At 48.7% G+C, this 26,536-nt stretch overlaps 1 long non-coding RNA gene across 1 annotated transcript in view; it reads right to left on the minus strand.

Annotated features, from left to right (window-relative positions):
• Nucleotides 1–2,404: 2,404 nt before the first annotated feature.
• LOC109456658 (uncharacterized) overlaps nucleotides 2,405–26,536 on the minus strand; it is a 70,084-nt gene continuing 45,952 nt past the window's right edge. Inside the window, exons 3-5 of the long non-coding RNA XR_012491478.2 lie at nucleotides 17,224–17,305; nucleotides 5,075–5,255; nucleotides 2,405–3,671 (exon numbers count right to left, since the gene is read on the minus strand). This is a non-coding gene — a long non-coding RNA (uncharacterized LOC109456658). The remainder of the gene's footprint in view (nucleotides 3,672–5,074; nucleotides 5,256–17,223; nucleotides 17,306–26,536) is intronic.

Consider the following 26,536-nt stretch of genomic DNA (forward strand, 5'->3'; position numbering starts at 1 on the left):
TGATATGTCAGTGGTGGGTTTTTCTCCCTCACTTTTGCTTTCTTGGTTCCCCTCCCTGATAAACAACCTCTTTTCCAAGTCTTTGTCTTAGAGACTCTGTTTAGGGGAACCCAAGCTAAGACAGGCCTTATCTGAAGGATAGAGGGGGTCTTGAGCTTGCCCCCTCCTTGACTCCATCTCTTTGTGTTATTTTTGAATGTCCAGATGGCAATTGTTCTGCTTCTGACCCAGGAACCATCTCAATGCCCCAGAGAGTAGGACGTTTTTGCATTCAAGCTTTTCGTCCCCATCAGTAGAACAAAATTCCTTGTCTAGATCTTGAGCATGCATGTTTGGTTTGAAAGATATGGTCCACGTAGCGAAAGCGAAGTCTGCATTCTTTGAGATGGCAGTTCTCACAGCCTTTTTCTCGTCCAAGTATCAGCAGAAACAGTTTTCTTCTCAGTGTTCCAAGTTCTTAGGGTCTTTTAAAACCCTTGCAATTGTTTAGACCACCCATGCCTGGCTGCCTAGTTGTCCCCTCTGATTCTAGTTGGAATCTCCTGGAAAGGCTCTCATTGTTCGCATCTGTGGATGGCTCTACCCTGCATTGCTCGCCGTGGGGCTGCCTCTTTGTTAGGACTGCTGCATGTGCCTTGCAAGCTGCACAACTCCAGAGAGTAGCATTTACACAGATTGTAACACGAATGATAACCCCTAGACTTGCACAGTGTATAACCTGAACAACTGTACACAGTGGCCCTGCTCTTGAAAACAGCAGGCTGCCTTCCTGAGCTCTCTGGCTACCGTCTCTACCTGCTCCTGGATTCCTGTTCTGCCACAGGTCCTGGCAATAGAGTTACCTGCATTCTGATGGATGGATTTGGTCAGAATTCCTCCCACCAGCCTTGGGGTCTAAAGCATTTGCTGTTAGTAAGCACAGGAAGTGGGAAGATCCGAGGAATCAGGGACTGCAGAGTGATCAGGAAGGACCTCGAGAAGGCATCCTCAGACCCTAGATCCTGAGGTCAGGGAATGCTTCCTTTAGGACTGACCTTTCTGGGGTCTCTCCCCTGCCTGAATGCAGCCCCAGACCCTTGGACCCTTTCTGGGGTCTGGGCTCATTCCTGGCTCGCTGACTCTCCTTGGAGCCCAGAGGGCCTTGATGCAGACTTGCTACCTGGCCTTTTCCAAATCCGAAGGTCCTTGGGAAGATTTAGAGGAAACCTGGTTGCTGGAACACTCCGGAAGTGAAAGATGCAGGGGAAGGAGGGTGGCAGTATTTAAATAAGAGGCAGGAACTGCCACCAGGACCTAAGCTCTGAGTTATTTATGCGCGTTCAGAAATGGCTTCATGAATCCAGGCGCAATCCAATGATTTGTCAATGAAGGCCTCCTCGCGCCCCCTGCCCCCGCCCCTGCCTCTGATAACATTTACAGTAAATCTATTGCACTGACCATTAAATCCGAGGCCGCCTCGAGCGATCGCTTCAATGGGGTGCTGACAGAGAGTTAATAATGACGCAGACGCTAACCTGTTTATTGATTTGCTTTTTGTTCCCTTCATCTTCGCTCACTCCTCCTTTCTCTCGCAGGAGAAATCTTGGAATTAGTAATCAGGTGACAGCCTCGCCCCACTCTTGTTCCAGCCATGTCATCCTGCTAAAACTCTCTGAGATAAATTACTCCTACCTCCGCAGCCCCTGCCAGCCATTCACTCTCCAGTTACTCAGCACAAGAGGCCGCATCTGTCACTGGAGCCAGCAGACAGAAAAAAAACATTAACACAGACATGAAAAGCTTTTAACTTTGACAAGAGGAGCGCAGCAAAGTTTTATATTTAGCCCCTCCAGCAAAGGCCGCAGTCAATCCATTAGGGTGGCTTGTCAGCGTGGGGCCGAGGTGGCCGAGGGCTGGGACCATGGGGCTGGGTGGGCAGGGGCGTCGCCAGTGCTGGCCTGAGAAGCGTGGGCATGGGCCCAGGGTGTCTCCTCTTCTGCCATCGGGATAGTTAAGTCATTAGATGCTTTGGAAAGGACCCAAATGGGGGCCTCTGTTTCTGGGTTAAAACAGAGACTTGAATTTCCATTTTAAGGTTCGGCGGAGCAAAAAGCTGACCCCGTTTTTGTGGTCGTGGTGTTGTCAATATCCACAACTAACATGGACCTTTATGGAAGCCTGAGAAAAATAGCAAAGAAAGGTTTGTTTCACATGAGGTAAAATTTACAAATAAAAAAAGGAAGAATCATTCATTTTTTCACTGACGGCCGATCATTTTAGGCTGAGAGTGGTCCCTGACTTCTCCCCTCCCCTCCCCTGCTCCCTCTCTTTCCCTCTCCCTCTCCACTCCCTCCTCTTCCTCTTTCTTATTTTTCCTTCTTCCTTTCCCCCCACGCCCACCCCCGTACCACACCTAGCTCTCTGAAACTTAGTCCTTGCTGGCTCTTGCCGCTTCTAACCTTCTCCTGAATCCATCTTTTTCTCTTCCTTGAGAAAGGATTTCAGAAGTAAAGACATTATGTATTTCTCAGCATTTTTCAGGAGTGGCTGGAATGGCTTTGTGGAAGAGACAGAACTCGAATTTGCCTTGGTGGAAATAAAGAGTTCCTCTGAGCAGCATTTGGGTGTGGCACGGGGACTGGGTGAGATGGAGGTTCTGGGTTGAGTCCCTGCCATGGGCCCAGGTGGGAGCAGTGCCCTGGGTGTGTTTGAGGAGGAGGATGTGGCCAAGTAGGGCAGCGGGCTCCGGGGGGTGGGGAGTGGTCCAAGCAGGGACTTGTGAGGGGAACAGGCCATGGACATGGCTTTGAATGATGTGTTAGTCTGGGCTTGTCCCAAAGCAGCTCTTGACAGAAGGATTCCCGTGCAAGGGGTCACTGTGGGAAGAAGCACTGGCTGTGAGTTGTGAGTGAGCTAGGGAAGGGCAGGAAGCCAATACAGGGTGTGTTAACAAGCCAGTTGCTGCTTTGGGTAACTGGGGCACGACCCTTCCAGAAGACCATGTGGAACACACCTCCAAGTGGCCCCCGCCGCCACAGGGAGGGGGGACGCTGGGGCATTTAGCCACCGACTCCCCTCCATCACTGCTGCCCTGCCTGCCGGGGGCCCGGAGACCTCAGTCAGCTCCTGGAGCCTGAGAAGATTCTCTGGGAGAGCATCTCAAGTGCTTGCAGGAAGAAATCTTCTATGTTTAAAGACATGGATCGTGTGCCAACAACACCTGCTACGAACTCACATCCATCCGAAAATATGTCCTCAATTCATCCGCCAGGTGAACCCCTGCAAAGTTTGGAGCAGGAGGTCGTTGCTATGGGGAGTTTCTTGGGAGGAAGTTGCAGCAGCGTGAGAAATTGTGTGCTGCCGTTTGTTTTTCTCTTCCAGGGGCTGGGATTCTTTTTATCTTGTAGTGTCTGTTTAACAGGGTCTGGCTCATAGTAGGGGCTCAAAACATGTTGACCACTACCTCGTCGTTGCCATTATTTTTATGCTCATCTCCTTTCTCTGTGAGTGGAAGAGCGTGTGGAGGGCAGAGAGGGGATGGCGGTCTGTTTTTACTTCCAGAGCTGGGCATGGGGCTGTGTTTGGGAGTGTTCAGGGGGGGTTTGTCAAAGGAATGAAGGAAGAAGAAACCTCCAGGACTTCCCGGAGGACTTGGCAACTGGGTTTCGCTGGCAGATCCTGTGGATCGTCACCTGGGGATATAAAAAGGAAGATGTCTCAGACCAAGGGGAGCTGAGGGTCCTTCCTCAGGCTGTGCGGGGACATTGGTGAGGACCCAGGGGAAGGGTGAATGACCTGAGTGGAGGGGAGGCAAAGGTGAGCTGGACACGACACATGCCTCTGGTAGGCACCAGAGCCCGGCCCCAGCTTGAGGTGAAGTCCTGGGGGCAGGAGGCCCGCTGTGGACAGATGGTATTCAGCAGCACCTCCTCCCCGCCCATCTTCCTGATTCCCCACCCCCTTTCATCCAGCCCAGAGTCCCAACCGGGCCTTGGAGGGGAACTTCTGGGAGGTTCTGGGTCAGCTCCTGCGGGAGCCCTGCATTTTTAACATTGGCTCAAGGATTCCAAGTTTGGAGACAGGACCTCCCTCCCCAAGGCAGCAATTCTCTTCCACCCTGTTCAGTTGCCTCCTTCTCAGCAGCTGCTCAAACTCCCTGGGGGTTCTGGAGATGAGAGGAAGGAGCCAGAGGAAAAGCTTCCCCTTTCTTAAAGCTCAGGCAAACATGGAGGTGGGGTTTCAGTCTCCAGACACGTTATCCCCTGTCATAGCCTTCCCTGTGGGGTCCAAACCTAGCTGGGTTTCTGGAAGGGACGTGGCTCTCTGGGAAAGGGTCTGTCCCGGCTGGGAACAGCTTCCCTGGGGCAGGGCAGTGAGGAGCCCAGCAATGTGAGCGTGAGGCTGCGGAGGCGTCTGGCGACTCCGGAGGCTGGGGTATCATTTCACCAGCGGCAGACGAGGTGAGTCCTTGGCTGCCGGACAGGGTGTAATAGCTCCTGCTCTTTGTATGGCGATAAAGGCCGAGAGAAATCAAGCCGGTGCAGATCTGTGTCTCCTGGAGCAGCCACAGTTGCTGAATCTGCTGTTTCTGAGAAAGTGAAATTTCAGTCCCTCCACTTCCCTACCAGCTGGGCTGTCAGGGCGCGCAGAGAGGGCGCCAGCCAACCTCCCAGGCCGCCTTGGAGAAAATGGGTGTTTTTGTGGAGGTAAAACCCGAATCTCCACTGACACAGCCAGTCTGGTGACAGGGTCTAGACACACCTGGACCTCGGTGTGAGGGAAGCTGCAGACAACCTCCCCGTGTGCCCATCCTCTGGCTTGGCTGCATTGGGAGCAAAGGGCCAGAAGGAGCATAGGCCATGCCCTGCCCTCAAGGTCAACGAGGCTGCTGCCCCCTCCCTGTCCTCCCACCTTGATTCTAAAGAGGCGACCAGATTTGCATGGGGAAGGGTCAAGAGGCAGAGAAAATGGGCTGGAGCCCTGGAAAGGAGTGGGCAGGGGAGACAAGAAAAACAGTCCACTCGGGTGACATATCGAAGAAGCTTTTGATGAACTTTGGAGAGTCCGGTGTTGACAGGAAACCCTAGGGCCTTACCAGAGCCTGCGGAGTGCCTCTGCCATCCCACTTCCATGTTCTCCTAGGCTCCCAGCTTTCCCTGCAGTCAGGTGGGCTGTCGTCTCATTCATGACAGTGTTGTGCTGCCCTGCAAACGCCCATGTCCCTCTCCTCGCTCTCTCTCTTCATCTGCTGGCTGGGTGGAGGGGACTCTGGGAGTCTAGGGAAGGCCAGAGATACAGATGGCGGGTCTCTCAGCCTTAAGTCACCCCCTGGAGGAGACCTGTTACTCACATCACTCTGTTGCAATTCATTTATTTGTTCACTCATTCTCTCATGCATCCAACGTCACCAAGTACCTTCTCGGTGCCAGGACCTGGGGGCCACAGTCTTTGCGCTTAGATGTAACTGGAGTGTGTGTGTGTGTTTGTAAAACTGGGTGCAGAGAGAAAGAGAGAGAGAGGGAGAGAGAGGAGGCAGGGATTGGGTGTTGTGGAAATGGGAAGGAGCCTTGGAGGGAATGGTCAAGACTGTGGATTTTATTCCATAGAAGAGGCTCCAGGCAGCTCCCTAGCCCCTTTCACCAGAGACGACAGAGAGAAGGGGCAGCCTATGAACTAGGAAGAGGGCTCTCACTAGAGAATGCAACAGTGTTGTCACCTTGATCTTGGACTTCCAGCATCCAGATCTGTAAGAAATAAATTTTTGTTGCTTTTAAGCCACACAGTCCATGGTATTTTCTTAAAGCCGCCCGAATGGACTGAGACATCTCTGCTTTGGTACAAAAGTGTTGTGGAGGAGGAGGGAAATAGAATGACGGGAGAGAATGCTGTAGAAATGGGAGAACCCAGCTGATCTGGGGAGGCTTAGAAGAGCTGGGTATATGGTTGGGGGAGAACACGCTCCGTACTTGAAAGGAGCAGGGGAGCATGGATGGGCAGGGAGGCTAGGGCCGAGGCAGCAGCAGAGGTGGGCAGTGGTGTGAATCTCAACCTCCCTCCCACCCGGGATCCTGTAGGAAGGGAAGGCGCCTGGGGGTCTGGCTCCCCACAATGTGAGTGGAGTCTAGACAGTGTTAAAGAAAATGTCCTCTGGGATCCAAATTTTCTCTAACTTTCAGCCCGGGGAGGTGAGGATGGCAGGGTTTGCTCCGTCCCTGCACCTGCAGTGACCAGCTTGTCCCAGTTTGCTTGGGGCGTCTGCAGTTTTAGCACCGAAAGTCCCCCTCCCAGGACCCCTCATCCCGGGCACACTAGAATAACTGGTCACACTATGTACAGCTGTGTGTGGGACTAGATGTGGAGAAGACACCAAATTTCGCCAGAAGTCCAGAAAGATCCCAGATGTTGTGAATCTTAGCAGAAAACCAGAGAGACAGATGACAGAGGGCTGATGGTGGTGTCGTCTAAAGTACAGAGCGTTGTTTTTCAGGATTCTCCCACCTTTACCTCACGTGATCCCAACAAGCTTTTAGTTATAAAAGTATTATATATGTACAAGTAAATATTTAAGTACACATGTGTAAATGTTATGTCTGCTTATTAAGTATTGGAGAATCTACATATATAGGCTTCATTACCTAGAGATTTATATTTGCATGTCTTTTCCCTCCACCATACCATCAAAACTGCCTCAACAATGGCATATAAGTTGTCTAAAACTGGCAAGGAAAATTGGTTTCAACTTAGGAGCCACCCATGGTTGATTAGTAGAGGCTCCCGCTGATGCTGTGTGGAGATGGTTGAAGGCCACCTCTGGGCTCCATGATCTGAGAGCTGTAGTTGATTAGTGCTGTCTGTCATGAGTGCGGGAGAAAGAAGTGACAGTAGGTTTACCACGCATTGGTATTCCTGGGCTAATGACAGAGCACCCTTACATTTTCGTTGCTCTCTCTTATCTCTTTAGCCAGCTTCTTTCCACAATGCACTGTGCCTTCTGGTCAGATTTTTATAATTCCTGATCTCGTTCAGAAGTGTGGGTTTCTATTTTCCCTGAAGGACTTTATCCCAAAGTCATGATCCTCTGCTTTCCTACTTTCCTTTCTCCTAGAAATGAGCACCCGCCATCTCCATCTCCTTTATGGTAGTTACAGCGTCTTAACTCATCTTTTCCTCATGATCTTGGCTGGTTGGCTTCAATAGACTCTTAAATTGTGTATACATTTTTTGGCACCCTCTGCATACGTGTATGTTACATTCAAGTTATAAAACATAGTGATAAAACAAACACCTATGGACTCACATCCAACTTAAAAACTAGACCTAAAGATATTTCTTCGTCTTGTTTTCTCCCTAACACCTCAAAAAAGGAGCCGACCTACCCAAATGTGGTCAATTTCTTTTGCCCTGTAAAATTTTTTCTGCATCCTCTTAAAGAATTTAAAACCCACGCTTCCCAAGACCACCATGTTTAGCATTTGAGTTCAACTCTTAGCAAAGCATGATTAGAAAGGGGGACATTTTCTACTTTGGATACGACAGTTGCTGTTTGGACTTGCTCTGTCATTGTGCCAGCTCTGCCTTGGTGATTCAAGAGGCTCACGTTGGGCAGGGATTCCAGCCAACAGGTGACTTTCCTCCCCGTGTTGGAGGCTTCCAGCCCACTTCCCTATTCCTGGAATGGAGCAAAGTTTCTCAACTGAAGTCAGAAGACCAGAGGAGCAACTGAAGAGTAGTGTCATATGAGGAAGGCTTGTGTTTAGGGCTTTTGTGATGAGCCAGTTTGGATGGGAGCCAGATGGGTATGGAGCTTATATCACGTCCTGTTGCCTTTCCCTCCAAAATGTGGTCCAGATCCATCAAGTGCTTTCCACCGTCCATGGCAAAGCCAACTTCATCTCTTGCCTTGATGACTGCAGTGGTTTCCCAATGAGCCGTTCACTACGCAGAAGCCAGAATCACCTCTTTCGAAAGTAAATCCGATCTTGTCACTCTGTTGCTCACATCCCTCCTATGGCTCCCCGTCGCCCTCAGCCCCAAATGCAAACTTCTTCCATTGACAAGGCTCTGCATGATTGGGCCTCTGCTTCTCTCCCCAGCCTTATCCCAAGTTCCTCTTCTCTTCCTGCGTTCCATTCTCGCCTCTGTGGTTACTTTTCAGAGCCAGACACACTGAGCTCTTCACTGCCATGACAACTTGGCACATCTTTTCTGTGTGCCTAGGATTTTGAGTGCTTCCCATTGTTTTCCTGTAGTTTTCACATCTGGCCCTTTCTCATCCTGCAGGTCTGATCCTGTTATCTTCTCCAATACTTCAGCTAAGTTCCTGCCATCACAACGCTGTGTTCCTCCTCACCACGTCTTTCTCAACTTATAATCACATATGTTTTTGTCTGTCTGTCTTATAGTAGCTACCTTTCCCCCCAGACTACAAGCTCCACGAGGGCGGAGACTGTGTTTGCTTCCACTACTCCTTGCATCTAGCAGTCCCTCAATAAGTGATTGGCAGCAGAAAGATGTATATTTTAACGGCCAATCTGGTTTCAGAGTGTGATAAACAAACGTATGCACGGGAGAAAGAAAAGCATTCATTCACTCATTCATTCACACACTTAAATATTTATTGTCTGCCATTGTGCTAGGATCTAAGCGGTATGCTCAGGGTACAGAGGAAAATCAGATATTGTGTTCCTGCTTTTCAGAGGCTCACAGCAGTGCAATGGGGGCTTAATGGAGGAATGTAAAAGGTGCAGGGGGAGCATGGGAGAAAGAGCACTTAAGGCTACTAGGAGAGTCAAGGAAGGTTTCACAGGATTCATTCATGAGTTAGGTTTTGAGGGATGAATAGGAGTTTGCCATTTGGGCAGGTTGAGAGAAGTGTTCTATGTAATTTGGAGTGAAAATGTGTGGTGATATGAGAAAACATGGAGTGTTTTGGTGAAATAAAAGTAGTTCAGTACTGCTGGGGTTTAACATGTGAAGAAAGTGATAGGAGGTGAAGCTAGAGAGAGAAGCAGGAGTGGCTCACAAAGGGTTTTGCGTTTTGTGCGACTGGAATATTAAAGGGTATTGAATTGGGGGATTAATGTGATCATATCTCTGTGTTAGAAAGATCACTTTGGCAGCTTTATTAATGAGGTAATTTGAAGGGTAAGGGGAAAGGGGAGATTGAATTTTAGGAGACCACTGAAGAAGCTTTCAAATTGCTTTCCTGCCTAAAGTTGCTTTCCTGCCTAAAGCAGACCTTACTAACAGAATCCTACACTCTTGGCCCCTGACCCTAGATTCAGAATCTTTCTCAACACAGCCCTCCAGGCAGGGACAGCCATTCAGTAGGACTTAGTTCATTAGATGTATGCTCTTCTTGGACTAGATAATAATGGGGACCCTTTCCAGTTCTGATATTATGGATGAAAAAACGTATGTTAACTCAACCAGGAGTGTTTTCATTCTGACATGGGATAATGACTTAATTCAGGAATGTGTAGCTCTAATGGTAAAATTCCCGGCGCTGGAAGCAGTGAGAGGAGATATTTTGAAGGATCCTGTCAGCATCTTGTCAAAAGGCTTACTTTTTATGGTGTTGACTTAATTTGTGCAGAGCATTATTTCTTTGCCCCCTGTATACACAGGAGGTCCACTTACCAATTTTCTTAAGGAAACTGGTTTCAGGGAGACAGATAAGGAGACAATTTATTATTTTTTATTTTTTTAATTAAATTTATTGAGGTGACAATTGTTAGTAAAATTACATAGATTTCAGGTGTACAATTCTGTATTACATCATCTATAAATCCCATTGTGTGTTCATCACCCAGAGTCAGTTCTCCTTCCATCACCATATATTCGATGACAATTTCTGCAGGGGAGGAAAGTATGGCTCTTAGAGTCAGCCAGACTTCGCTTCATATCCCTGGCTTCAGGAAGGAAGCGAACCTTTCCTGAGCACCAACTCTGTGCCCGTCCTGGGCTAGCACTTTCAGATGCATTTTACCGATGGGGAAACTGAGGCGCCCAGAAATTAATTCGCATCTTTCACGCCGTGGAGCTTTGAATAAGTTACTTCACCTCTCTAATTTTCCTGTTGCTTGTTTGTAAAATGTGGCTGATCAAGCCTGCCTCCTGTCATCATTCCAAGGATGACAGGCGACAGGCATTGCAAAAGCACCGAGTCGCCAGTCGACGCTCCCCACAGCCAGCTCTTTCCTCCCTTTCTTTGGCAGAAAGGCTAGCTGCGCTTTCAGCAAAGAGAGCATCGCTTTAATGTCCTCAGAGAGAAACACATCTTTGGTCCCGGCTTTGAAATCCCTGGTGCCCACAACTTAATAGACTTACAATTGGTTAATTTTCTCTTGACTTTGATCAGCAATGGGTCGCATCTGGCACCTGCTGGCCTGGCCCTGGGGGGTGGGGGCGGGGGAGCTGCAAGATGCCTGGCCTGGTCTCCATAACCAGAAATTCAATAACTTTTTCATATAAATTGTCCGTAAGAGAAAACTTCTTGTTTTCGGCAGTTGTCGCTGTTTCAGCACTTTTCTGTACAAGATGAAAAACTTTTGCATTGAGCAAAATACAGATTTATGGTCAATAAAGTGAAGTTTAACAGTTTATAGGGGCCATACTTTCTTTCTTAAAAACTGATATTAAAAGCCATTTTTCCTAGTCTTTGTAAAAATGGCTCCTCTATCAATCAGGGTCCCCGTTTGTTTAAATGATGGGAGAATTAGGAAAAACTCTCTCATCAGAGGGCCTTCACACATACGCCCGTCATCCTCTCCTGCCCTAGAGCTTCAGAGAGAACGAGGGTGATTTCTTGAAACTGAAGATGGTCAAGCTGCAAATCAGAAGTTTCTTGGAGCCAGAAGTGAGTTGATCGTCAAATGGGGTTTGAAGAGTGGATGAGTGTAGGCCATTCCTCTTGGATCCAAGATCTGTCCAGTTCTACTCATTTATTCAGCAAATGTTCACCGAGCACTTACTGTGTGTTAGAGCCTGAGCCGGGCTCTGGGATGACAAAGACACATCATATCAGCTTCCTGCCCTCAAGGTGCCAACTGTTGAGGAATTGAGTCAAGCAAAACAGACAGCGGCAGTGGAGTCAGGAATGGGTGTTACAGGAAGATTGAGGAAGGACACCTCGCCCAGACTGAGGGCATCTGTGAAGACTTCCTGGAGGAGATGGTGCCTGAACTCAGTCCTGAAAACAAGTGAAGTGGCCGGGAGAGAAGCACAGCTCAGGAAGAAGGGGAAGCAGGATGGGGTAAGAGCAAGTCTCCCTTCCAGGATCATCTTCCTCTGGGGTGGATAGAGAGAAGGGGTTTTTCTCGCGGCTGCTCCTGAACCCCCCATCAGTTTGCAGCTCCCTGCCCAGTGCCCCCCCCCCCAGCTGCTCCCAGTGCCACCTGCGCATCCCCCCGAGTCCTCGGAGGTCTGGCCCCATCAGTGTGGGAGGCTGCTCCTCAGATGATCGTGACAGGTAGACCATACTTCCCTTTCCTGCCTCCACCTCCCCATTCCCACCACGGGAGGCTATTAGAGTGTGACAGACATTATTGCAGAGTCGATGGGACCTGATGGAAATGACAGTGCAGGAGAAAATATTCAAAACTCTGTAAGGTATGACTGTTCAGAAGGTCCCGGGAGGAATGCCAACAATGAAAGGAACTCAGAAGGGGTTTCTGAGCCTTGCTCCCTTCTGTTCTTCCTTCTCTCTTGAAGGAAGAGCCATTCGCTTTAATCCTCGCTGCAGCCCCGGATCTGCTACTCCCCAAGTTCAGGCATCCCCATCCCTCCGATCTGGGAGGGTTGTTCCCCGTTCCCCTAATGCAATCTGCACCCATACCCACCTGACACTCATCTACCTGAACAAGCAGTTCTCAGAGACAGCACTGGCTAGGTTTTTCCTTATCGTGGAACACTTTGCACAGCCTCCCAGCTCACAGTGGGGACAGTCCTTGGCATTTTTTTGCAGAACGCCGCAGAACTCTTGGTTCTTCTGTGTGTAGTCGGCTCATTACCAATACCTGAAAAATGAAGGCCCCACTCGTGGCTGCCTCTTAACTACCTCTTGAAAACAGAGGCTAAACTCTGAAATGGTCATTTTCTTTACTTAAGTCGGTTGAAATTCGAGATACGGCATGTTCCCTGAGCTAAGAAAACTCCTGGGCGTTGGGGCGATGGGAGGGTATCTTTACATCTCAAGGGGCCAGAGCAACTCTGTCTAATGAAACAGAATGCAGATCGCATGAGGAATTTAAAAATTTCTAGTAGCCACATTTAAAACGTGGAAAGAAACAGGTGAAGCTAATTAATTAACCAAGTATTAATGTTAATTAACCAAAACATTATCATCTGAACATGTAATCAATACAAACTTATCAGTGAGATATTTTATGTTTCTCCTTTTTCATGCTAAGTGTTCAAAATCTGGTGTATATTTTACACATATCGCACATCTCACTTTGGGTTAGGGACATGCCAAAGTGCCCAATAGCTACCTGTGGCTAATGGCTACTGCATTGGACAGCACAAGTGGAGAGTGTAAATGCATGTGTAAGGGGAGCGGAGGGAGGGGGAGGTGAGAAAGAGAGAGAGAATCTAGAGCTGAGGCTTCAGAGAAATATAGGAGCCGTAAGAGACCAGGAAGTATTGTCTGTGGGGAGGCATGCAGACTTTATCCTGGTGACAAGGGAGGGGTTATGTAGAAGGGTTTAAAGTAGAAGAGTTATGATCAGATTCACGTTTTAGAAAGATCCCCTGTATGTACAAAGAAGGTATTGGAGGGGGCAGAAAGTCTGGAAGCATGAAGACTTAACTAGGAGAATTGCCTCCTGGAGATAAGGGGGGGAGGGGGCTTAAAGTAAGGTGAAGTAATGGGCATGGAGAGAGGTGGATGGACTCTAGACTTAGGAAGGAGGTAGAACCCACAGCATCTGTTGGACGTGGGGGTGCGACGGGGGGCCAGGAGTCTGTGTCCTGTCCTGTCTGAGTGGATGAGTGCTGTGCCATTTACTGAAACATGGAACAGGACACCCAGGTTGGGGGGTGGAAGATGAGGCCATTGGAATATGTGGGTTTGCGTGTCCTGTGGACGTCCAAGCAGAGGTGTCCATGAGGGAAATGAACCTGTGGGTCTGGAACTCAGGAGAGAGGTGTGGGCTGCAGGGGAGCTTGCGGGCTCCCTGATTGTGGGGGCGCCCATCCATGCCTCTGACTGAAGTGGCCCTAGTTGAGGTTTCTAGCTCCTCAGCCTGCCTGGACGACATTACACTTACAGGGTTTAGCACGGAGCTCTGCACACACTGGGTGCAAACACCGTGTTTCCCCGAAAATAAGACCTAGTCAGATAATCAGCTCTAATGCGTCTTTTGGAGCAAAAATTAATATGAGACCCGGTATTATGTTATATTGTCGTGCGGGAGACCCTGCTCGCTGCACCATTTGTCGTGCGGGGCGGCCTGCAGGGTCTCAGCTCCCGCTCCCCACATAAGAACACAGGACATGGTGAGGCCAAAAAGGAACACCCACGGAGCCATAGGTAGGGGAGTCATACCACTATATTCTCGCTGGCGGCTGGGTTGGAGACACAGGAAGCAGGAGCCACACTGTTCGCAACCCTCACTGCATGGCTTGCAGGCTCAGCCACCATCTTCTTGCCAGCCCCCATTTCCTGCTAGTGTAGCCACAGCAGTTATATTAGTGGCCCATGGCTCACTGGTTACAGCTGACGGCCAACTAGCCACAGCTGATGGCCATCCAATCACAGTTGATGGCCATTTACTACCTGAGCCAGCACCTTTCTATGTGAGGCCGAGAGCCTGGAAACTGCACTCCTGGCTCTGTCCCCACATATATTATATTATATTATATTATATTATATTATATTATATTATATTATATTATATTATATTATATTATATTATATTATATTATATTATATTATATTATATTATATTAATTATATTATATTAATTATATTATATTTATTATATTATATTTATTATATTATATTATATTATATTATATATTTATTATAGTATAGTATAGTATATTATATTATATTATATTATACTATACTATACTATACTATATTATACTATACTATACTATATTATATAGGACCGGGTCTTATAGTAAAATAAGGCCAGGTCTTATATTAAGTTTTGCTGCAAAAGACACATTGGAGCTGATGGACCAGCTAGGTCTTATTTTCGGGGAAACACAGTGTGAGCCATCAGGAGAGCATGCTGGTTTTGTAGGGTTCCTCCTGCTCAGGCGCCTGCCTTCTAGACTTTTGCTGTCACCCAGGTTTTGGCCATTTGGCAAAGATCCAAGACAGATGGTTGTTTTGGGGGGACTGGGGCTTGAAATTGAGCGACCCAAGCTGAGCCTGCTTCTGTCTTGAAAACCAGCAGCTCATTGGTCCACCCATCTTTCACACCTGCCTCGTGGCCCACAGCTGATTCTTTCTCACCTCAGGACAGTCTGTGGCTTCCACCCAGTTTTCGTTCTCATTACTCTTAAATGCTTCACTTGGTTGGTGTTGGCAATGCTCTGCCATTCTGTTCAGGATGGAAGGACCGATTCCCCCACTGCTGGGGAAGTGGTCTGCTGACAGTTCTCAGCTGTCAACCCTCTTCAGGAATTACCTTGGCTGAAGGAGCCACATCGTTTAAGGTCATACCCCTTCCCCGGGCAGCCCACCTCCAGTGACTGGTCAGTGCAGGGTATAAAGGCACAGCTTCTTTACCGCAACTCCGAATAGCTCTGAAGGGTTGTCCTAGCATCAGAACTGCCTTGGGGGCAGCTGAGGCCCCAAAATAAGGTGCATTGCATCCCATTGCTCTCTCTGCCCACTCTTGTTACCTTCTGTTCCCCATGGACATTGGTGCCAAGAGCACTTCCTAATAAACCTCCTGAACGCTCATGTCCAACTCTGTCTGCCTCCCGGGAACTCAGCCTGTGACACCTGGCTTTGTTGGTAGTTTCAGCCATGAAATCACAGGTCAGATGGTGTGCAGTCTCAGCCTCTCTCTCTCTCTCTCTCTCTCTCTCTCTCTCTCTCTCTCCCTCCCTCCCCCACCCCCTTCACACACACACACACACACACACACACACACACACACACACACACACACAATCTCAGGCATTGACTTAATTGGCCACCAGGTTTCATCTCCTGACGTCCTGTCAAACTGCTTTAGTTTAAATATGTTAACTTAAAAATAAAAAGACCTTTCAAAGTGAGAGGTAACAAGCATTGCTTAAGATCAATGATAATAGTTATTTAGGCAGAAGCCCAAACAGTGTACTGATTAGGAGACAAAGGCAGTGGGTATTTATGGGAAAGGGAAGGGGAACAATTACATCAGTAGAAGGAAGGTATTTCCATTGGTGCAGGTAACATAACATAGTGACGCCAATTCTAAACAATGTTTTTAATCTTCAGTCGGTAGTCATCAATCCAGTAGTCATAATATCTGCTTTCTTGTTATCTTTGCAAACAGCTCTTTGGGGCACAGTGTTGCCCTAGGCCCAGTCCGAAGGGTATTTTGCCCTGTTTTAACCTTCCAGAGGTTTGAGACATAAGACGTGCAAGGCAGTTCTCTGGGATGGTAGCTCCCGCTCCATTTTAAAGTGGCTCTGTTTCTATTAATTGGACCATATCCTCAGCATTGGTCTCCCCATTTGTTACAGCTCCTTTAGGGCACACCGAGCCAGTGAGGTGGAGAGGGCATTTGAGGGCTGTGTCCCTGTCGTTCCTCGAGACAGGCCTTGGAGGGTGGGCTACGATTTCTGCAAGAATCTCCAATCGGAAGAGCCTAAGTCGTAGCTCACGTCCCCACCGAACAATGAGGCTTGATGAACGGGGTGTGATGTGCAATTGCTGATGAATATCTAGCTGATTCCTTAGGACTCTCAATATGTCAGAGCAAAGCTGTGTTGTCCCAGGAGGGCTCCAGAGGGGCTCTGAATTTCCCAACTTCCTGGCCTCAAAATTGATGTGTACAAAGGAAAAAGGAGAAGCGAAACCCGCAAAGCAATATTTCCCAAGGCAAAGCCTGACATGATGACTGTCTCTTGAAGCACTTGTACACACACACACACACACACACACACACGCACGCACGCACACACACACGTTTTTTTCTCAACTGCATCTTCTAACTGACAAAGCTCTTTCTTGCCAAAAGCAACCGTTATAAAATTATGACTTGCGCATATCTAATGTCCGCGTTCAACAAGAAAACAGAAATGCCACCTTATTTTGTGGTTACAGCTGCACAATTCACATCCAGCAAGACTGATCGTATTAAGGTTATGCAACGATCCAATTGCAGAGACAAGCCGTGAGTAGTAACTCCAAATGTCAGCCGGCGCTGCAGTCAGTGAGTCCTGATGACCTCCTGGCAGTGTTTGGGCCCCACTATCCGCGGTGGCATCGTCTAAATCTCCATTTCAGCTGAAGCAATCTCCCCACTAACTGATCTATGACAAACAGGCCCATAACAGCCAAGCTGTTTGGGTTGCAGATACATACTTAACAAAACATGGCTCTTTGGGCTGTTTCCAGCTCTTTGCCACAAAGTTTCTCCTTTCCCCAGGAGGAAACAGCCCCCACTCACTTCCCTTCCCTCATCTTGTTGTCGGGAGGTTGCAGATGACTGGACAAGGAATTTGTGAAATCTTCCCCAAATGAACTCCTACTCAGATCTCCAATTTTGGTTCCAAGTTCACTTTTTTGGAGAGGCTGCCTCTCCAGATCTACCCGTGACACACAAAATCCCTGTGCTTTTTCTTTGTAGCATTTAGAATAGTTTGCAACTGTACCTGCAAATCCTGTGGGCTCCAGCTTCAAGTTGTGTGCACTCTGCAACCACTTTTCACTACCTCCATCACCTGGGCTCCAGCCACCATCACCTTTCCTCCAGATTATTGCATCTCTCTCCTCACTGGCCTCCTACTTCTGCACGCTTATCCTCCATACCTCCCTATCTGTCCTCAAGTTAGCAGACAAAGTGCTTTTTACATGTCAGACAGATACTTTCTTCCCTCTATTCAAACCCCTGTTACGTTCCCCAGCTCACTCAGAGTAAAAGCCAAAGTCCTTGTGATGACTTTATAAGGCCCGACGTGATCTTGCAGAGTCATCTCTGTGATCTCATCTTCTATCGCTTTCTAACCTTCTTACTCTACTCCAGCCATACTAGTCTCCTTGCTCTTTCTTGAACACAGCAGGAACACTCTTACCTCAGGGCCTTTGCACTTCCGGTTTCCTTTGCCTGGACGCATCTTCTCTCAGATGATCTACGTACATGATTTTCTTTTTCTCCTGTGGGTCACAGTGAAAACGTCACTTCATCAGAGATGCCTTCCCTGACTATCTTATCCAAATGGCAAACCCTCCCCACCCTGGAATTCCCTATCCCCCTTTACTCTGCTTTATCTTTTGCTCTGGCTTGTATTACCCGCTAACATTTATTTGACTTACTAATCTCATGAAGGGTCTTTCATCCTCTCTATAGTCTAGAGCAGCACCGTCCAACAGAACTTGCTGCAATGGTGGAAATGTCCTGTATCTGTGCTGTGCAATATGGCCGCCCACCACTAACACATGTGGTTATGGAACGCTTGAGATGTGGCTAGTGAGACTGAGGAACTGCATTTTGTGTTGGGTTTAATTTTAATTAAATGTTAGTAGTCACATATGGCCAGTGGCCACCATGTTGAATAGCACAGGCCTAGGCTGTCTGCTTCATGATGGCGGTAGTCTTCTGAAAGGGCAATTTTGAAGTATGGTCATAAGCCCTAGAAATTCTCACTCCCTTTGACCCAGTAATCTTGCTTTCAGAAACTTATCCTAAGGAGTAGTTATTTGTAGAAAAATGTTCACTGCACAGTTATGGATAATAGTGAAAAACTGGAAATAATATACATGTCCAGCAATAGGGGATTGAACAAATCAAATATGGTGCCCATGTAATGGAAACTGTGCAACTATTAAATTAATATACATTAATAATGACATGGATAAAATGTGACATAGTGGTAAATGACAAAAGAAAATAAAACCGTTTCTGTGTCGTAATTTTAATTTTAGGGAAAATTGATATGTTTTATATATCGTGCTTAGAAAAAGAATAGAAGAAAATCTGCTGGTGGAATTACATGTGACTTATTTTCTTTGATGTGTTTTTTTGATATTCCAAATCTTCTACGAATGAATATGCATCACTTAATTGTCAGAAAAATAAAGTGAATGTATTCCTTTTTCAAAAATTGGTCTCTTCCTATACTCCTGATTTGATTTTGCCATTTATAGGTATAGAATTTGGGAACAAAGCTGCTTTGGGCCCTTTGCCCTCATTTTCAGTGATTTTCAGTGATTTACAGTCCGCCCCTGGATGCTACTGAGTGCTGATTTTCTCATTTAAGAGATTCTGTTTCTTTGGTCCTTCATTCCTTTAGGGAGCATTGGATGACCATGAAATGGTTCTAATTCGTCCGTCTCCTCCTATAATGTGGCCCTCTGGGAGGTTTGTGTGCCCCAGGGCCCCCGTAGTGGTCAGTGATCACAGAAGCTTTTGACTTTGGTCTTGTCATCTGCTCAGGATTTCAGCACCATGTCTCTTCTTCCGCGCTTTGGTAACTTTGTTCTGGCCAGAAGCATCCTCTCCCACCCAAGTCCTAACGGCTCCTCTGGGCCTATTGAAGCTTTTGGAAAAGTCCTTCTGCGTGTGCTTATGGCAGCGCCATTCCTCAGCCTGGAAATCTGCGTGGTCTGGCCCCTGCTCACCTCTCCAGCTTCATCTCTCACCTCTCTCCACTTGGGGGTCTCTCAATGCCTGCCTTTCTGCCTTTGCACAACTGGTCCCCTCTACCTGGAATGGTTTCTCTCCATTGATTGACTGCCTCTTTCCTCCTCGTGCATTGGCATCTACACTAACTCTTTCTTCCTCTGGTAGGAAGACTGAGGACAATTTTGTGTCTAGAGTTTCTTTGTTGTTCAGTGCAATTCAGTAAAGCATGTATGTGTCTCACGCACAGTGCTAGCTTTTGGTGATCTGAGGAGAGGGAACAAGCATTTGCTAAATTCCTGCAACATGCTGGGCACTTTCCATATGGCTCTCAGTGTATCAGAACAGACAGGTAAAGGGTCATCACAATGTAACAAATGTCCTAACTGACAGTGTAGACAAGATACTATGGGAACAGTGATTCTACTGGGGTGGGATGAGCAATGGAGAGTTTTAGGGAGAAGGTCCGTTCAAGTTAGGTCTTAGAAGAGAAATGATTTTCACTGTAAAGCAGCTGCCTAGCTGTATTACAGTAGACCAAGCTCTCTGTCTCTCCGAGCCTCAGTGACCTTACTTCTAAGATGAACATAATAACGGGTCTTGGCCGTCTCTTGAGGCCGTTTTACTGATTGCCTGAGGGAGGGTCAGAAGTGCGTGGAGTTAATGCCCTAGGGGAGACCCGCAGCCAGTGATGGATGGGAGCTGGGGTGTCAGTACCCGGCTGCCTTGTTCCTTAGGTGGAATAACTTAGAAATGCTTGTTCTGCACTGGCCCCAGGGTTCCCGCAGCGTGGTCAACTATGCTCCCTTGCTGCTTTCCCTCCCCTTTTTGTCTCGCTGCTCCTTCCCTGATGGAGCTTCCTGGATCACCTTCTAAATGCACTACTTGCTGTTGAATCCTTGTCTCAGGGTCTGCTTCTGGGTGACTCCAACCAGGACACCTGGGTTCCCATGGAGACGTGAGGCATCATTCCCCAGTGTGTCCCTCCGATGTCTCCTGTCCTCTCATACTTCCTCCCTCTTCCTCCAACCATACAGTGTTTGCATGCAGGCTTTGGTTCATGGTTATGACAAAACAAGCTTTCGGAGCATAAAACCCATAGACAATAGGAACCTGGAGAATACCTAGGCTCAGCAAAACGCAGAGAAAGGGTGGGTTTGATTTTATAGTGTGTGTGGGAGCGATTCTCAAGGGGCTGTCACCTAACGCCAATCCATCACCTCGGGAGGTTTCCAGCCCAGAGGCATTTGAAGTCCGCTGCGATAGGGGCGGGTGGGAGGGTTGGGGGGTATGACGGGAGCCAGGTCTGCTGGTCCTTTGTCATTTCCCCCAGTCACTTCAGGCTGAGATGAAAGAAAAGTTTGTGCTTCTGGCCCTGCCCTTCCCAGAACCCTCCTCCCTCCCAGGCCAGGATCCCCTCCTGGGTGGGACCTTAGTGACAAGGGGCCCAATCTGGCTCTCACTCTTTGGGGGGGAATTGCCAGCTCAGCTGTCCCCTTCAGCTCATCCCACGCAGCCACCAGTTCCCACAGCCTGGCCTGCTCTCTGGGCCTGGATCTTAGGAGTTAGTTAGAATCAGAAAACAGGCACTGAGTATCTCCATGACGCCCAGGCTCCAGTGGGAGCGCTGGCATGTGACACAGTATCTCCATGGCATGTGACCGCTTCAGATGAGGAAACTGAGGTTGGAAAAGAGGCTTTAGAGGTCCTGGCTGGCAAAGCTAGCCCCCAGAAGCAGCATCCCTCAGCCAGGGGAGAGCTGGCAGGCCAAACCCGGCATCACCTTCCAGCTTCTGCTTATCGAAACCTCATTTGCAAGGTGGCAGCAGAATGTGTGGTGCTCCCACCAGCACCAACATCTGGGTCAGGGGCGGGGGTAGGGTGGGGTCTTCATTAAAATGCAGTGACTCCATTGGCACCAAAATAAACGTGACATTTATCCGAAACTGCTAAATCTATTCAGCGCTTGCTTCCTTCGGAAGTGCAGGGTTCGTGCCGTGGGCCTGGAGAGAAAAGGTCTTTTGCTTGTGAGAAAAATGGGGTGGTAAGATGGGAAAGAGGAAAAAAGAGGGAAGGCTGGAAAAGGCAGGCCAAGAGGGGGTAAGTCGCAGCTTCAGGCCACTCTCTCAAATGCTCATGAACCCTCTCCCAAGGGAAGGTACCTATTTTAAGGCAAAAATCAGTCATGTTGAGATGGTTATCCAGTAAGGAGTAGGTTTCTGTCTCCTGATAAGGAAGTAAAACAAAAGTAATCCCCCCAAACCTAAACCAGATTCAATTAAACTTAATGGAGCCCCCAGCATGTTGCTGGCACTTTTATGTAGATTGTTATTTCTCACAAGAATCTGGTAAATTCTGTTTCATCCCCATTCCACAGATGGAGAAACAGAGGCACAGAGAGGATAAGTAAGCCACTCAAGACCACTCAGCTAGTGTGTGGAAGCTTGTGACCCAAGCTCTGCCAAACCACAAGGGAACCACGGTGATCTCTTTCATGTGGTTTGGAGGTGAGAGCATTTGAAAGAAAGGAGACTGAGATTTACCACTTGGCTTTGGAAAGTCTCTGCTTTTCCTGGGGCCTCATTTCCCCATTTGTAAACATGGTCCCTAGAATCCCCCTGGTTCTGATCACCTTGTATATGTATTCGTGTGCTCTTGGTCATCCACCATGGAAAAATCCCAAGACCTCTGGTCTGGACTCAGATCTCTGGAGGGTAATGGGAAACCAGTGATTGGGTACTTATCAGGTGGAAGCAACATAGGGTGGTGGCACTCTGGCTACCTGGGTTCGAATCCCAGCTTTGCTGCTTACCAGCTGTGTGTCTTTGGGCAAGTTACTTAACCTTTCTGAGCTCATACCGACATCTTATTTTTGTTGTCGTGAGAATTATGAATAATAATTACAGCAAACATTTGTCAAGAGGTTATTAAGTGTCAGGCACTGTGTGTTAAGGGCTTCACATGCATGATCTCATTTAATCTTCCTAACTACTCTGTGAGAAAGTTACTTTCACTCTTCCCACTTTAGAGATGAGTAAACTGAGACTTAGACTCTATGATTTTAAATGTGCTCTATCATGATTCCTGGAAAACAGTAGAAACTCAAAAAGTCTTTATTCCTTGCTCCTTCCTGGTCTAATGAGTTGGTTATAATTCCCAAGGGTTTCCCAAACAGGCAGAACCAGGAGAGTAGCCAGGAAATGTGAATAAAGAAAATAAAGTAACTTCATCTCAGGGACAAAGTTGTTTATTTTTCTTTTTAAAGAACTGATACACTGCCAGACCTGGAGTTAGCTAAAGCTGTTATTTTGAAGGGACTCTTTCTCAGAGTCCTCCTGGAACCTTTTGGGAAACTCTTTTCCTGGGCCAGTGGGGGCCTTGGGTGGATAGATGAGGCAAGAGTTTGCCCAAAGAAGAGTTACCTGGTCTCATGAGCCTCGTAAAGCTGGGCCTTAATCAGGCACCACAGAGGCAGACAGTTCATGCAGGGAAGTTGATTGCTCCTGTTAGAACCTGAACCACCAATATTTGTGGGCAGCTTCATGCCTGGCACTGTGCTGCTTAGATGACCTCATTATCTTCTGAGCCGTGGGCATTCCTTGCCCCGTTTCTCAGAGGAGGAAACTGAGGCTGGATCACACCATCAGCAGTGGGCAGAGACATAAGAATGCAGTTGATGATCTTGTTCTCTGCATCCTGCTGTCTTTTCTCCCTGTCCAGTTTCCTTTCTTACTCTAAATAGTTAACCGTAAGGAGATTAAAAACCAGTGCTCAGTGCAATTATCACAGAACAGTTAATACATAATTGCATATTTTTGTAAACAAGCTTAGAGGCTTTTTCAGTGACCTCTCCGTGGCTTTGTGGTTTTGCAGATAAATTCTCTTCCCTTTTATACTCTGATTTTAATTGGGCACAATAGCTCTGCCACTATTGCTCTCACAGCCCTCAGCGCTGTTTCTGGGGCGTGTGTGCGTGCGCACGCGAGCTGCACAAGTGCACCTGGCTCTGTGTGTGTGTGTGTGTGTGTGTGTGTGTGTGTCCATGTGCTTCTCTGTGGCCACAGGGGAGTTCATGACGCAGACTCCTGATGGATTTTGCTATAATTCCTGGATAAGGACTGGGGTGCCCTTAAATGTAAGAGCTCATATCGGCAGTCGGCAGGAGTAAAGCCTCTGGAGTTTTCAGACCCTGAGAATGTGAAGATCTCATTCATTCATTCATTCATTCATTCCACAATTATTTACTGAGGCCCTTTACTGTGCCAAGTTTCCTGGAGAAATAGCCCTGAACGAGGCAGATTCAGTCACAGACTGGCCAGGAAGTGTTTTCAAACTGCATTTAATATTTCAACAAGCTGCCATCAGGCCACCCAAGTCACCTAAAACACTGAGCTTTGCCCTGGGGGCGGAAATGATACCAGTGTGTTGGGGTCACCCTGCTGGCCCGAGAACTTTGGAGGTTATGACTAGTTAAAACTGGAAATGAACGAATTATTAAAATATTTCGGGTGTTATTAGAGAAACTCTTTTGAAATATGGGTACCTTGGAGAGGGGCTTCAGTGGGTCCAGTTGTTTCCCAGAGGGGATCCTGGTTGTCACTACTTCCCCTCATTCCCTGTCTCCTCACTATATGCTTTCCTGCAGGTCTCGGGGGGCTGGGTCACCCCAATGTCCCTGCTGCTGCTGTTAGCATAGGCAGTGAGGGGCAGGGGAATTCAGAAGCCTGTACTGCGGTCCAATTCTGCTGCCGGCTCTGGCAGCCTTTGCTGCCGCCCTGGATCGCTGGGCCCTGCCCTCCCAGGTTGCTGGATCCGGGCCACGCTGACTGAAGTCACTGCCTGCTTTTCTGCACTTCCATTTGGGGCCTCTGCTATGTTGCAAAAGAGATCCTCAGTTGGGAGCTCTTTGGAGTGGGCACCCCCTTGTAGCCTCTGTCCCCCCAGCCCTGTCTGTCCTCCTGCAAACTCTTCAGTCACTGTGGCAGGGGGAGGCCTCTCTCACAGCTCTGCCTCTAATTTGCTAAATGCTGAAGCAAGCGAAAACCCTCTCCAGGAGCCCATGGCTGCAGAGTGCTGGGTGAAAAATCGAAGACTTGAGGTGGGGGTGGGGGCGGAGTTGGGCCAGGTGTCTCAGGTATTAAGAGATCAGGATGAGGTGGGGCACTGGGTCTGTCAGCTGCCTCCTTGAAGACTGGGGACTTGGCTGGACTTGACAAGACCTGTCTCAGGATTCAGTGCAATGAAGCCGGGTGTGAGCTCTGGATCTGGGATCTACAGGCTGGTGTTAAGAATCCCAGCTCTGACACCCACTGGTCCTCGTGTCTCAATTTAGTCTTCTGTAAAGAGGATGTTACCCTCTACCTACCCCACAGGATCATGGATGTGAACTTTGGGGAATGAACTGTAAAGGGCCGTGTACACGTGAAGGATTGTGATCATGGTGATGTGGTAGATAGGAGAGTTCTGAAGTCAGACTTCCTGGACTAAAATCCTGGTTCCACCGCTAGCCTGCTGTGTGTCTTTGTGCAAGTGATTATGCTCTCTGTGCCACCATTTCTTACCTGTGCAAGAGGGATAATAGTTCCTACTCCATAGGAACTGCGAGGATGAAGAGACTTGAGTTAATTCATGTAAAGTGCTTCACACAGTGCCTGGTACATAGTACTTACTAAATGATGATGATGATGGGCGACAGTGACAAGAGGAGGTGTGTGGACCCTGCCATTGTCTTCCTTCACGACGAAGGGCACTCCACCATTCCAGATCTTCTTGAGTGTTTGACCTTCACCTGGCTCTGACCACGTGGGCAGCTCATTGTGAAGTGGATGCTGAGTCTGGCCCATGGGGTGGGGGTGCGAGGCAGGCCCCGGCTGGTAGGTGTGGGGAGAAGCTGCCCTTGTGGGGTCTGTTTTTCCTGGGTCCACTTGCAGGTCAGTGGTGGTGGTGGGTGCTGAGTCTGTGACCTGTGCCCAGACCCTCAGATGAGTCACTTTGCCTTTCAGAGCAGGCACGGAGCCCCCAGCACAGTGACCAGGCTGGGATAATTGGGATGTCACAGAGCCAAAGGGACGAAATAGGCACAATAGAGAATTCTTCTGCCTACTTGACAATAAAGAGCAGATCTGAGCTGACATCTGGGGAAGCATTCAAAGTGCTTTTGATTATGAAGTGTTTTAAGTGGCAGAGAAAAAGGGCCTCTGGGGCCCACAAAGCCAACACTCGCTAGGTGGTGTGCCCTGATTTCCATGGGGCCTCATTTCCTGAGGAAGTGCCCCCAAGCTCTGCCTCCGGCCAAGGAGTGGCTGCCAGATTCCCAGGCCTGAGTGGTGTGGACAGGACAGAAGGAAGGGGCTGGGTGGGGGTCCTGGAAGGAGGAGGGGGGACATGCCTGGAGTTCCAGGGCCCCTGTGCTCTGACCTGCTCTTGTTCTGGGCAGGCTTTCTGGAGTATCTCATCATTTCCTTGGGTGTAGACACCTGCAACTCCCTAAAATCAATGGACAGTAATGAGAGCCATGCACTTAGTAGGAACTGTGTCCCAGGTTCTTAATTGCCAGATGGCTCATCCCTCAGCCTCTTGCCAGTTTGGTTTGAGTCATCAGAAGGTACTGATTACCCTCAGGTAGAGGCCAAAATTCTGCACCTGCCAAGCTGGGGGCTTAGCTGTGGTTGGAGTGGCCACCCTAAGTCCCTTTGCTTCCCTTTCCTCTCCCCCTCAGGCCTGCAGCTCTCCATCCCAACCTCTCTTCTCCATGAAGCCCTGTTCGGCCTCTGTGTCCTTCCCCTTCTGAGGTCTCTCCCTGTCTAGGGGCTCTCTGCCCTCTGCTGTCTCTGACTTCACGCTGTTAGCCCTGTTTCTCCAGGGGTCAATTCCTACCAGCTCCTCCCTTGGGTTCTCTGGAGGGACAGGAGGCGCTCGGTCTGTTGGGATCAGCAGAAGCCTCGGACTCCCTCCACGAAACACCAGCTGTGGTTCCTGTCTCCCTCCTTCGAGGCCTCTAGTTGTCTCCTGCCAATTCCTGAGTCCCCGGCTCATGCAGGTTTCCTGAGAAAGTTGGTGTTGGGGTGGTCCTAGCTGGAAGGCTGGGTGGTAGCTGGGCCGGATTCCCATGGGAAAGCATATGCGTGTGCCTGTATGTGTCTGTGTGTTGTCAGCCTGTGGTGAAAGAGTCCCCCACCTCAAATGGGCTCCTCTGCTGGCTCAGCCTCCCCAGCCACAGACCACCTGGGTTGCCCCACGTGGAGACGCTGGGACCTCAGAGCTAAGTGAAGAGGAAGGCTGTGGTCCATGGCAGGACATGGGGGCGAAAACCACGCATTTCCTGGAGTGCCCTTTCCTGGCTCCCAGCTTGGCCCAGGACTCTGGGAAGCGATGAGAATCAGCGAGCTCCAGCTCTTCCACGGGGCAGGGAGAGCAGGACGTGGTCCTGGATGGCTGCCCTGGCTGGATGTCCTCTGGCCAGTTACCTCACCGCTCTGAGGCTCCTGCCTTCAGCTCCTGCCTTCAGCTCCTGCCTTCAGCTCCTGCCTTCAGTGATAGTAAAAGTACTGGAAATATGAGGAGGCAAAGGTGTGGCACCAGGTGGGTGCATAGGAAGGGGCAGCATCCCATTTGTCACCTCACTCTTCTTCCCTTGTTTTCTCCTTCCCTCCTGCCTCCCATCAAATCATTATTAAGAACCTCCCAGGCCTTCCCCTGATACACACCGTGTGGGGAAAGTGTGCATCCCTGCCTTTATGCCGTCTCAGTTAGCAAAATACAACCAT

Source organism: Rhinolophus sinicus, chromosome 13 (assembly GCF_057876585.1).
Source record: "Rhinolophus sinicus isolate RSI-liver-muscle chromosome 13, RSI-T2T, whole genome shotgun sequence".
Taxonomy (NCBI): domain Eukaryota; kingdom Metazoa; phylum Chordata; class Mammalia; order Chiroptera; family Rhinolophidae; genus Rhinolophus; species Rhinolophus sinicus.